This window comes from Botrytis sinoallii, assembly GCF_014898435.1.
Source record: "Botrytis sinoallii strain Bc 23 chromosome Unknown BSIN_002, whole genome shotgun sequence".
NCBI lineage: Eukaryota > Fungi > Ascomycota > Leotiomycetes > Helotiales > Sclerotiniaceae > Botrytis > Botrytis sinoallii.
Window position 1 is genome coordinate 2,072,697 of NW_024066029.1, and position 14,576 is coordinate 2,087,272.

Genomic DNA, 14,576 nt, shown 5'->3' on the forward strand with positions numbered 1-14,576 from the left:
CTCTTTCTTCGATTCTTAGTATGCTTATCGAAGTATTTCAATTATTCTAAACCTGTTTCATTATTTGTTTATCTATTAAATGTAGGTTTAATAGCCCAATCTGTAGAAAGATTGGTTTTGGTATATCAATTGGAAAGGTAAACTTGTTCTTGAACTATTAGAAATGGGGGAATAGTTTTACCCTTTCCATTTCTACATATTATTGCTGTAGTTTATTCTCGATTGTTTGGCTGTATTGATTTATTTTTGTTGTATCTTTCGATATTAGTAACAACCATTGCTATAAATATAATCCCCATTATAAAGCCTGTTTCATCGAAATTGTAGAAATCACTATCCAAAATGCTATATTTCGCTTGTGACGGAAACGGTGTTGTAGACCACATGGATCAGATCATGTGATGATCAGGTATTCATTATATAAAATACTCCAAAGCGGAACAACAATAACCAAATCGGCTACAGGATTGATCACCACTCCCGTAATCGGTACCCGAAGATCACTCAGTATATAATCCGATCTCTTCTTTACAAGAAAAGATTAGTTTTAATTATAAATAAGGAGATATATATATTCTTATACTTATACTATTATTGTTTAGTCATTCCCCTCCATCGTAATATACTATTGTTCTGTACAATAATTATAAGCCCGATTCGCGTTTAAATACAGCTATCTTGCTATAGACCATTCTTGTAATCAAGAGTGGGTATATCACAATCTATATCTGAAAATCCAAATTTTCACTGTCCAAATACCCAAATCAATTATATCAACGCAATATATATATCTATCGATATATCTTACCACCCAATCGGATTGATCAGCCTAATACGATGCTCTTAGGGTTAAATGTTAACTAGAAGATATTTGGGATAAGATTGATTCTGAACTTTTATCAAAAACAAATCCTTTAACCTCTTTCTTCTTAGAATCATTATTCGAAATAATCGATTGGCTAACTACAGCTCCACCTATTCCTCCAATTTTCAAAAACATTCGATAGGAATAGGATAAAGCCAAACGGCATGCCTATGAGGTAGAGCTTGTTGAATACTATACTAAGTATTTTGAACAAAAAAGCAAAGATAGGGATATAGAAATAAAGGAATCAACTAATCACCCAGTTACTCCTCCATTACTATTTGAGCCTATACCTATATCCATCATCGATATAATTCCCTTATTTATTACTTTTAATAGGTTATATTGTAATAAGAAAATAATATATAATAACAAATACAAATCCTATTGACAAGTCTATAAATAGATCCAATCAATTATTGATTTAGCTTATTTTATAGAATTGTCTTTTTCAAATAAGGAATTAAAGACTTAGCTATTTTATAAAGTAGTCCTCTCGCTTTATAACAAACTAGCACCATCCCATTAAATCATTAAAATAATTATTCAATCCGAATACCGTGTACTAATTGCTTAGATATTTAATGGACAAACTGATTCGATTAAATGGTTTTGGGATTAAGGTATTACCTATTTAAAGGTATCTATATACAAACTTCCAGATATTTATGGATCATTAGTCACCTACACTTTCCTTAATACTATTGAAATCAGGATGACACTTTCGTAAACTCAATACAAAATCGATAAGATTAATGAAAAGATTTATTTAAACTAAGAATATCAAACGCTTTAATAGGTAATTACAATATTCAGGAATATTGTGAGCCGCGATACTATATTACCTAAGGCAAAAGGAATCTATACTATCGAGCAGCCCAAATCATCTATTTTGTCCAAAGGAATTTCATAAAATCAATCCAAGAGTTCTCATTTTGATAAGAATATTAGAAAAATAAAATGTTCTTGTATATCTAAGAAAGATAGATAAAGGCACAATTTTTACAAATAGAATCCTAAGGATTATAGCAAAATGGAAATTGCTTTAACCAGGAAATATATTGATTATCCAAGTATAACTCTCTTTGCAAATCAGATCAAGGAGATTAGATAAAGGATTATAAACAAATAGAAGTACTTTCACAATACTTTTAGAAGTAAGGGATAAATGAAAGGATCATTTTATAATACCATTCCACTTATTATCAGAATACTAGATAAATTCATAAATATTACCATACTGAAGGTGTTCGCAATCAATTCGACTTCAAAATCAGAGTTTGAATTCTATAACTCTACCCTCCTTGATAATTATAAAGTATTACATATTATCAACAATATATCTCTTTTAAATAACTAATTATACTATTAATTCTCCAAGAATGATTAAATAAACTCAAAATTAGTATCCTATCAAATTATTGGAAAAAGCTAGAGAACAATAAGAGGCATTCTTAATGGTAAGAATCTGATCCTTATAGATATCACTCTAATTCCTGATTTCCATATCAATATTATTTCCGAGACATGATTATTTAAACTAGGTTTATAATTTAATAATTTTGATACTATTCTATACTTTGGGGATATAATAGAGAATAAGATATATATATAATATATTAGACACAGCAATCTTGTATTTTTAAAAATAAAGCCTTATTCCTTTTATTCTCCTATTCCAATCTCAAATTGTAATTTCATATATCCTATTACTTCTTATAAGATTAATAAATCCTTTAGACAATTAAGGGATATTCCAATTCCAAAAAAGGATCAAATAGAATTATAGCACAAGAAAACGGGATATCTTGAAAAGAAAGCGCTTGAACATTTGGTATTTGCTGTAAGAAAAATAAGGATTAAAGGTTTTTTAAAACAAGAATACTCTAATTGTATATGTATATACACAAAATAAATAATCTCTAGAGTATCTAATAATCATCAACCACTCAGACCTTTTTATAAGATACAATAGAACTTGTTTGATTTCCTTTATATACTCAACGGAGTAATATAACTATTGGTTATTAAAGAAATATATAGCAGAAAGCTGTTTAGCTACTTCTTAATAAGAAGGATCCATAATAAGGTATTCCTGATTATCCAGAATTATTTTGCCTAGATTTATAGGAAATATGGACTTTTGATTATAATAATCAAATAGGACAATAATACCTTTATTATCGGAATCATAGGTTATACAGCATTTGAAAAATGAATTGAGATTAAGAAAATCAAACTTGAGCTTTCCCTTAGTTATATTTACAAGATTAATAAAGGAGCTGAGCAAGCAGGGCAAGAGTTAATAATTAAGCAAATCAAAATGCGGTTATCCACAGGATTACTAATTAAGCTTTGGGCAAAGGTTATAATGACTATTATCTATCTCTATAACATTAATCTCCTAAAGACAAGATTATTCAAGTCACTGAATTAAGTATTAAATAAATAGTTCTGATTATACTTAAAAGAAAGTGATTTATTACTTATTATTAAGATTACTGATGATCTTTGGCCTGACTAGAGTTCAATTTACAGATATGGATGTCGAGTATACCCCTTGAATAAGGAATGCAAGGCTAGAGTATTAATAAAATAATATAAAACGAATCCTCAAGTATACATTAAATATTTAGTTGGGTATATCCCTAGCACACGGATTTACTGTATCTGGATATCAATATTCGATTGGGTTATTATCTCTCGAAATGTTGTTTTTGATGAAATGTTTATTTATAAATAGGATTACTTTAGCTAATAGGTTAATGCTATGCCTGTAAATCAGCTAAGACGATCAATTAGATTGTTGAATATTATTAATTATATAGATATGGATAGAATTCTTATTGAAAACGATAATAATGATATAGATACCTTTACTATATTAACAGGCTAGCTATTGTTTCTAGACTTATTTACTGCGCGCACTTTAGATAATTAATTATCTTCTTCATATTCTGAGAACTCTAAAGAAAGTGATTATCTAGGGAATAGAAAGCAAAGAGTGGGTGAGACACTGAGCGAAGAGAAGTTTATCCGACTATCCCCCGGATCATTAAACAGCTCTCCGGCGCTAGAAGATAGTAGGGACCTATCGCTATATATTGCTCCGATACTAGAAGATATAGATAGAAGACTGGCTTTTACTATTTCTATAGATTACAATGTTTAAATACAAATAGGATATAACAAGTCTATAAATTTAGCTATTCAGGAACAGGAGATAACAATACCTAATCCTGGGAGTTTCGTTAAAGAAAGTAATAATAGTTTGGAGGTAATAGATGTAGAGAATATAGGGGTTCCAATTGTAATACTCAGAACGGAATATAAAAGTAACCCTGACTCTCCATTGGCTGATTATTCACCCTATACCTAATACTATACAAAACCTTTTCGAAAAGTAATAGATTGGAATCCAAACCCGGAATATATTATAAAGGAATTTGAATTGCCAGAGCGATTATTTAGTCAAAAAGTAATCGAGCAGTTAAAAAAAGTTTTAATTTTTTAGAATGATTATTTTCGAAAAAGAACTTGCAATATGATAATAGAGATTTCTAAAGTTAATCTGAACCTATTTCAATATTAATTATTTATAGATGATTAGTTAAACCAAGTACAATTGAATCCTCCTCGAAAGAGATGCAAACAGAATGGTATATTTTATATCAACATTTCTGAGTTCGCCTATTCAAGGATTAATCTTGGAAATTATAGTAGGATATATAAATCCCTATATGATTTCTATTTTACCTTTTGACTTAATTTCGAGAAGATCAAGAATCAAGAGAAGAAACACTTTTTTATAATAATATATAATATAATTGCTGTAACAATTGCAACAAAGAATGTTCAGCTATCCAATCTAATAATTCCAAATTCAGAAGATAATCCATATATTTACCTCTCTCAAGTACCCAAATACCTAAATCGATATTAATAACTTGATAAGCATATCCTAGAATCATAGTTCAAGGCTGATTATCAAAAGGAAATCGATAATCTATGTTTAAGGGAAACATAGCATGAGATAGACTTTGGATTAAAGTCTATCAAACCTATTTTATTGGTTTGGATATTCAATTACAAAAATAATAATTAGAGCTTTATTACTCGATGATGATTATATTTTATAATAAAGAAAGATTTACAAGAGAAAATTACAATCGAGAGTATATATATAGTGATATTTATAAGTCAATCATTTTGTATTATAATATTTCTAGTTGTGAAGTATAATCTTGAGATTAAGTAATACAATGTAGTTAACACTTTTGTAAATGTATAGCACAATCTAATTGGTAATTCTATAATATATTTATTATCTAATGGATTCAAGAAATCAGAAAAGGATATAATTATTGATAAAGCTTTGTATAGACTCTATGATTTATTATCTATTTAGTTTAAGGATTTTATATCAATCCTGAGATCAATTGGAATAATTGGATATATAAAAGAATTATATATTTATTTCAACAAGGAGTATACTATACTAATTCTTTTTTTTATCAATAACTTTCAGATCATATATTATAAGAATAACAAATCTAATGCTACAAAGATTACTAATCAGATCAAGTCAGTTTATAAATTCAAGAATCTAGATGATACTAAATGGTTTTTAAAAATCAGAATTCTGAAAGACAGATCTGTAAAGAAACTTTGACTAATATATGATATTTATATTAAGAAGATTACTAAGAAATTTAAGTTCAATAAAGATAGTATATATATACTGTTGTTAATCATCGAATTTGTTAAATTTGATAGAATAGTTATTATATCAATAATCAAGAAATACCAAGAAAAGATAGAATCAGTATTATATACAGCAATTACAATCCGTTTTGATATTGTATTTACAACTTCTCAGCTAAATCATTTCCTTATCAATTCATTTTTTGATTATATAAAAGCTGTTGATTATTGTATTATGTATTTATAGAATATTCGCTTTTTATCTATAAAATACAATTCCCAGCCAATCCCTCAACTTCTAGTATTCTCAGATGTATTGTTTATAGACAACAAGGAAACCAGAAAATCATCTCAAAGGTATATCATATCACTCTTCGAGGGATTAGTTTTTTGGAAAGTATTATGTCAATCTATTATAACCACTTCTATAACCAAAATAGAATTGTTAGATATGGAATGAATAGCAAAAGAAACAATAACTACTCTATATCTTTTGAAAAAGATCAATCTTATGGTTCAAGAACCAATAACTATTTTCTATAATAATATACAATCAATACACTTAGTAGTCGGGGAAAATGAATGGATCATTACTAAACTCAAACATATTGATATATAGAATATATAGTTATATCAAGAATACACCAAAAGAAGTTTCAATATCATTTATTTACTTATTATTAATATAACAACAAACGAATTAACCAAAAATCTGTCTTAATAGAAGTTTGAGTGTTTTCGATCAATACTTAATTTACAGGATATTAATATACGGATTAAAGAATTAAATTAAAAGGCTAGTTAAAAATACATTTATTTCTTTTTCTTAGCTGGAGATTGAACTCTTCCAGTTAATCTAATATATTTTCTAGTCTTTTCCTTTTCCAAAAGCAGATCGAGTTTGTACTATTTGTTCTCGACAAGCCTTTTTATTTCACAAGCCTCGTTTTCAAAATATCAAATAAGAGCTAGCGACTTATCTTTGTTTATAGAAATCTTTGGAATCGAATCCTTAGGAATATGTTTTTTAGTGGAAGAGTTCTTTCTTGTAAGATTGATTGTAATAGCTTTATAATTAGTAGACTTATAAGTTTCAGATTCTATTAGAAGTTCTTGAAGGGTTCTGTAAAGCTTTTTTAATTTTTAGTTTGGCTATCAATATTATAATTAATTAGGGATAGAAGTAAATATATACCTTTTTATTTTGTACCTTATAAATATTAATATAAAGTTTTCCTACAAAGACTATAACATCTAAAGCGATTTCATATATATATGTTTTGCAATTCTAGTAACGAGTACTTTTGATATAGTCGAGATTCTTATGGCAATTATCTGAGGTCTTCATTTGCTTAGAGACTAAGAACTTTATACAGTTAAGATACAAACAATCATTCACTAACCCTTTGGTAAACTCATCAGATTATGAGAACCGAGCTTTGGTAGATGTTTTTGGCGGATCATTTTCAGTTTTTATATACTAAAAATCTGCAAGAAACAAATTGTTATTGGGATTATTATCGGAAGTATAGAGATTATAGAATTTATACTTATTAGGATTGTTATATAAAGAAAAGAAAATACAAAAATAATTATTCGAATTGCAAAAAGAATAATATTTAGTAGACATAGCGATAATTAATCCAGATTGGTTATCGAGAGGATTAAGGATTCCGAAGTCATTCAGATCTTTACACTTGATTTTAACTAGTTAACAACCTTTCCTTAATTCTGCGAAAATCGCAATAGCCTTTTGAAAACCAAAAACAATTATTCCTTCCAAACTATAGAAGGAATACAATTCAGGATTGTCATAATAAACTCTTGGGGTAGTATTACACAAAGCATATTTTCGAACAGACCATATCTAGTTTCGAATCAGTATATAATCAACCCAAAAGTAATAACAATATCTACTTTTAGTAGGGCTACAGGCAGAGATTCTTATTGTATAGTAATAGGAATAGAAATAAGGAGAATAATAATAACAGGGGTAAAAGGAAATACAGAGTTAATAACATTTCCTAATAAAGGGTATTGGCGGGTTTGATATATCTAAGCAAGGAAGGCAGTATAGTTGGGATCGGCAAGGCTATTATTCGATAGCAGAGCAGAAGGGAGCAGTTGAGGAAAATCAATCGAGGGATTTCCAGAAAGGTTTTCGGGAAGAAGTGGCTGCTGAGTCAACGGTCGATTAGCAGCAGGGCTCACAGGAGCAGGGACAGGATCAACGGTAGCAAGATCACTCGGACGAGCAGTCAATGGTGTTGCTGGAGGATCAATCGCTGCCGGAGCAGGGGATCTTGGGGGTGGAAGTGAATTATGTTTAAATGTAGGTTTAGAAAAGAATTCATTATAAATAAAAGAAAAAAAAGGAATAATAGAGGGATGCTTTCTTAACCGACCACGGTGCCCTGTCTTTTCAGGGTTTTTGAGCCAACTAGGATTATGTTTATCAGAAGACAGGTGATCTATTTGAAAAGAAACAAAACATAATAGTATTGATATCTAAAAAAAGAAGAGTTCGAAGGAAAAAGCATATATTATAGATTACATCTGCCCTACATGTGGGTAAGATTACTTAATCAGAAATCGCTTAGACTTTCTGAATATCTTTAGTAATCTAATACTATTATTGTTATAATTATCAATTCAATTACCCTATCCGGATAATAATATTGATATTGCAATATACATTTGCAGATACAAGAATCAGAATCTGTATTCTCTATTTATAACAGCAGATCAGCAGATATACATAGCGAAATGAGGCTTCAAGAAAATATCTATCTGCAATCCTTTGAAAATTTTCAGGCAATATAGTGGAAAATGAGAGATATCATCCTATAATGCCTGAATTAAACAACTTACCGATGGCTAGAGGCATATCAAAATTTCCTTTATATTACATTCTCATATTAATCATATAGGAAATAGATATCAAAGCCTTGCTATGGTAGAAATAAGATAATTTCATTGTATGATCTAGACCACATTGAGGCTCCAACAAGATGCAACTACGCTAATTTCCTTTGTTTGTTTATACAGATCATCGCGATTTGGAAGGTGTGTGACGGAAACAGTGTTGTAAACCACATGGATCAGATCATGTAATGGTCAGGTATTCATTATATAGAATACTCCGGAGCGGAACAATGATAACCGGATTGGCTGCAGAACCGATCACCGCTCCCGTAATCGGTACCCGAAGATCACCTAGTATATAATCCGATCTCTTCTCTACAAGAAGAGATCAGTTTTAACTGTAGATAAGGAGATATACACATTCTTATACTTATACCATTATTGTCCAGTCATTCCCCTCCATCGTGATATGCTATTGTCCTGTACGATAGCTTGTATATTCGCAATCATTCGAAATCAATTTTCAATAAGCTTAGGATCTTCGCAAAAAGCTCTTTGGAAATTATAAATATAACTAAAACGCATCTTTAATTCGATTCGATATTATACAAATCGATATACCCAAAGCTTTCCAATACATTTCGAACCCCTTAATTCAAGAATATAATTCGTTATATCTTTTATATTCTTAATATTAAATAAAAATCCTTTTAAATCTCTATCAAGTATATATTCAATAATTATATTTTTTTCTAATTCTATAATTTTATGGCAATTCGCTCGAATCTCTATATATAGAGTTAAACCATTTATTCTATAACTGATTGTTGTGCGAAGTATATTATATAGTTTAGCAATCTTTCGAATACTTAATTTTTATTTTTTTGAAAAGCTTTAATAACTAAAAGTAAATGTGTTTCTTTATTTATAAATTCCATAATAAATGGTTGATAAAACGCGTGTTAAATATGAAGAGTGCGAATTGAGGTGAAAGTGGCCCACTCGGTGATATGGCCCACTTGGTGATAAACCACGTTATGTTAAAAGGAATAGAAGTTACCGGTGCTAAGCACGTGTAGTGATTAGTAATACGGCTACCTAAACGGGCTAGATTAGACGAACCATAGACAGGCATATTGATCCCCTCATATAATACTATGGGGAGATCAATATGCTTACACGCGCAACTATATAGTCAATATAGAGGCCTCTTCCACTCAATCTTCTAATAGTATATATTAATTATATTTCGAAGGTTGAATTCTTTATAGTTTTTAAAGTTATATATGAAGAATCAATTACAATTCAGAATATAAAATCAGGGTTTCGAGAAGCAGGTTTAATATCTTTTGATTTCAAAGCTGTATTTTCGAAATTAGATATTTGAATTTATATATCTATTTCTCTTCTTTTCTCTTTTGATATAGATTAATGGATTTTTTAAACTCTTTATGTCACGGATCGCACCCAATCGCAGCTGCGATCGCTCACGTGCACGCTTGCGCACATACACGATCATATATATATAGCTAGTATATAGGAGTATTCTATAAGCACTTTACTCTCAATTCTGTAGTTATAGATTTTAAGGATAAATTATATCCTGCTCTTGTAGTTCTTTTAAGATAAAGTATTATATTATCTATAACTTATTATACGATCGTATAGTCATTTGGTGGCCGATCAAATAATATCTTATAATTATAATACCTTCTTGGGTATATCGAGGATGTTCGATATCACTTATAGGAAAAGGATTAATTTCGAATAAATTTATTTAATGGAAAATAATAAATCTTTAATATATAGAGTTATAAATACTGCTATTATATCTAACCCATTTATTTTAAAGGAATTCTATCGCTTTCCTCTTCTCGCTAGCTGAGTGCCTTTAGCTGATAATAATCAATCTTAACAGAATGATGGTTATAGTCCTTATGGTTTTAATATAAATACTGATAGATATGAAAAGGATAAACAATCTGGAAACGACTTCTCGATTGAGGTATTAACTCTTGAAGATAGTATGTTAATATATACTCTTTTGTTATAGGAAGAACAAATACTAATCCTTAAAGATTTTGAGAATTTATAAAACGAAATTATAAGATTCAAAAACGAATTGCTATAATATAGTTTTAATACTATTTATTTATTTCAATTTTCAAGATATCAATAATAATATTATACAAATTCCCTTACAAATTGTAAAATTCGGATTTCTGATATTCTAGTTGATTCTATTAAAAGAATATCTCCTATTATCAGAAAAAGGAAGAATAAGAAAAACCTTTACTTACAAAGTCAATCTTTATAACAATCCTTTTTGAATATTGATAACAAATCTTTCTTAAACCCAATCGCCCTATTGAGCAACCTACAAATTCACTAAACATTCCACTCTTATTTACTTATTACTATAATAGAGTATCTGTATATTCCGAAGCCTACCAATCTTTTATTCAAACTCAAAGATAATATAAAGCTAAAAGCAAGCCTCTAATAATTATTAATTATCAAGCGATTCGAACTTTACAAAAATTCGCTTATCTCGAAAGTATAATAGTAATTTTATATAATAAATCAAATAAAAGAAAAGGTACAAAAATATATATTCTTATTATACACTCAAATACCCCGTTTGATAGAATAGCAATTAATTAATCAGCTCACAGTTATTTATAAGAATTCTATTAAAGTTGATTATGTATAAATTGAGTATGAATATTAGATTATATCTAATAATATCTAATAAGGAAATTTCCTAGTATGATATTACAGATTTAGATTATTAACTATATAGACAAAAATCACCAATCCAATAACTCTCCTTTACAATCTAGAAAGAAAAATATTCGATTTTTTTTGATGAGCTATTGGTCTTTATATCAATAAATACTATATTATTAAGAACCTGGCTATTAAACTTATTGAAATCAATAAATTTGAAGTTATATTTCGAGAATGTAATTATTATAGAATAATTAAAGAGATATCTTTTAAAAAACTATCTAATAATATTGATTCATTAATTATCCCTAAAAGCACTCTTCGCTTATCGAGTAATTCAAATCTATTTACTTAGTTTCATATTCAATATCCTTTTTATACTTCTATTAATTATATAGAAACCTTTAAGTTAAATAATATTTCATTTTTAGAAAACAATTTCAATTATAATACTATTACCCTTATATTAGGAGTAAATTATAGTTTTATACTATATACAAATAATGTAAATACTATAACCGAGATTCAAGAGATTGGAGAAAATAAAGAGTTCTACAATATAGAAGAGAATACTGAGAAGAATATAAACCAAAAAGTATAAATAAAAGCTATTAAATCTGCTTATATTATTGAAAATCAATATTTAAATCAATATACTTAAATAGAAATTCTTTTCTAAATGTGATTCGGGATATGAGATTTCTTGATTTGATAAAACTAATAAGAGATGATTCCATAAATCTATTATATATATTTTCGAAGAACGGATATTCATATAATACTCAATCTCTTATAGATTCCAAAGCGAATAGCTTCGTTTTTATTAATAAGATAGTTCTTTCATTATTATTCTCTATATTCAAATCCTGCTTTATATTATTCGAATTATTAATTAAAGTCAAAAGCTATAATAATATATGAGATACGATGACTCTCACCTGTATGTAGTGTATCCTACGAACCTTCGATCGTACGATCGGAAAGCTAAGTAGAGTTAGCTGGAGCCGGGTAGTGGTTGTATACTAATCGGAAGCCGTACTGGGAGTGAAGGTATATGTAGCTGATTACTAGAGGGTAATCGCGAAGATGCTCGGAACAAAGGACTACCAGCAAAACGGAGATGAAAACTATTCGATAGTGAAAGAAAGATAGAAGCAGGATTGATATAAAACTATACCTTTACGAATCTGTGTGGAGAGCAGAGCCAGAGTATATTGCGGCAGAGTATCTGCGAAGCGGAACTAGCTTTTGAAATAGTAGATAATGAAGCTTTTATAATATAGCTGAGTCTGACTGAAGCCTGTATTGGGAGTAGGGCCGATATCTTTAACTTAACAAACGAAAATCGATAGAATACCTCTGGGGCGCTAGCGTATAGAGTTTTCACAACCCAACAATATGTACGATCTGCGGGTATACCAGATTGGATATTTACAAATGGTAAGGGGAGTAGTAGGAAGTATACAAAGGCTAGGATAGTGTTTACTGGGGCTGGCAGGAGTATATATAGAGTAGGAGGAGGAATGTTTTTAGTACCTTACCTCCAAGTGCGCAGAAGCGGCATAGCGGCAAAGGAGCTCCAGTATAGAAAGGACACTTTTAGCAAGTTATATTTGATAACGCTCGATTGGTATTACGGTGGTGGAGGATTTCAGGCAGAGGCCAATTCTACGATATACATATGCAACGCGCTCCTAGCGCTTTATTTTCGATTATAAACTATATATTGGGGGAGTGGATTTTACAAGCAGAGCTTTGGTTAGTGGGTTGGAAATACTATAGAAGGGCTGTCTGGCTAGGGGTCTGAAATAGCAAGCCTGCAAGACATAGTCGGCCTTGTTGTGTAGGAAAGATCCGGCAAGGTAATGTGAAACGGTTATTAGCCGTGAGGCGTAGTATATAATGATAGCGATAGCGATATTGTTTATATGGCTTGAGAGGATGGATGCGTGTGTCGGTTTATAATCGGATACTATAGGGCAGAGGGTATGATGGAGGTATCAGATAGGCTTAAGGAGTAAACAGGAATGGAGGTGTGAAGGAATGGTTTTGGTTCTGGCCGGAACTTCCGAAGGTAATCATATAATAGGTGGTTTAATGTAGTCAGAAGATTCTACAGAAGTCTAGTACTAGTGGCTTTATCACAAGTGAGCCGGGAAAGCGTCTGTAGGTATAGCGAACCTACTTTGTGTTATAATATATTCTAGAAAGTAGTTATAATATAATTCATTTCTGCCGGCATAAAACAAATGGAAATCTGTATGTGCATCGATAGCACATCGGTGATATGGGGAATGAGAGGCACAGCCTCTATCACATCGCAATGGGCTTTCCTCAAATGCCACAAACTGATGCAAACGCACTCGATCCAGATCAAATGGTCGCCAGGCCACACAGGGATCGAAGGGAATGAGCGTGCGGATGCACTCGCTGACAAAGGGACAAGAAAATCAGTCTCAAGGCATACAAATCGATCTATAGCAAGCGGTATTCGCTCTATAGCAAAAACTGCTATGGAATCGGCAGTACAGACGTGGTGGATCAAACAGATACCAACACTCTTCAAATAGTACCAGAAATGGAACCTAAAGAGCACAAACAAATACCCTAAGGAACTAGAACTCTCACAAGCAACTCTCCACTGCATGCTAGCGATCTGCTCAGTACATGGCGACTTCGAAAGCTACCACCAACGATTTAAACATAAGGAAGCAACAATCCACTGTTCATGCAAAGCATTCAAATCCCCCGAGCATATTGTGCATTGCTGCAAAGTCCTTGCGATCTATGAAACCTAGCCCCCAAATATCAAGCCCAAATATCTACTCTGCAATTAAGCAGCTCAAGAACAACTATTGAAACAGCTAATGTATATACTAGCCAAATTCGCTAAATTCATTGCTATAACAGATTTCTATAAAAGCATATGCCCTAAAATATTATCAGAAGAATAGAAAGAGAGAAGGAAAGGGATCGATTGATTCAGGCGAACATAAGTAGGGAGTAGGAGGGGATAGATTTAGAAAAGCTATGTGGAAGAAAATTGAAGCACACAGTATACTATACTGCAATAGAATATATACAAAAGCTATCCTTACAGGATAAAACAGCTTTCAAACAAATATTATATAGGAGATCGGAAAGCGCGCACGGAGGCGCTCAGAGGATCGGAGACAAAGGCGCAAGTGCGCTAGCCATCGCTTGGGAGGCTACTGAGGGTATTGAGACCCATCCCTAGGAAAGGGGGATCATGTAAACTAGAAGATCATCCCGCAGTTAGCCCACCGTAATGCCCCCTGGGAGGCTCGCCTATACGGCCCGGTTGAAAATTACTAATAATAATAATAATAATATAATAATATATAAGGTAAAATTATCACTCATTTCATATTCTTAATTTTATAATTAATAC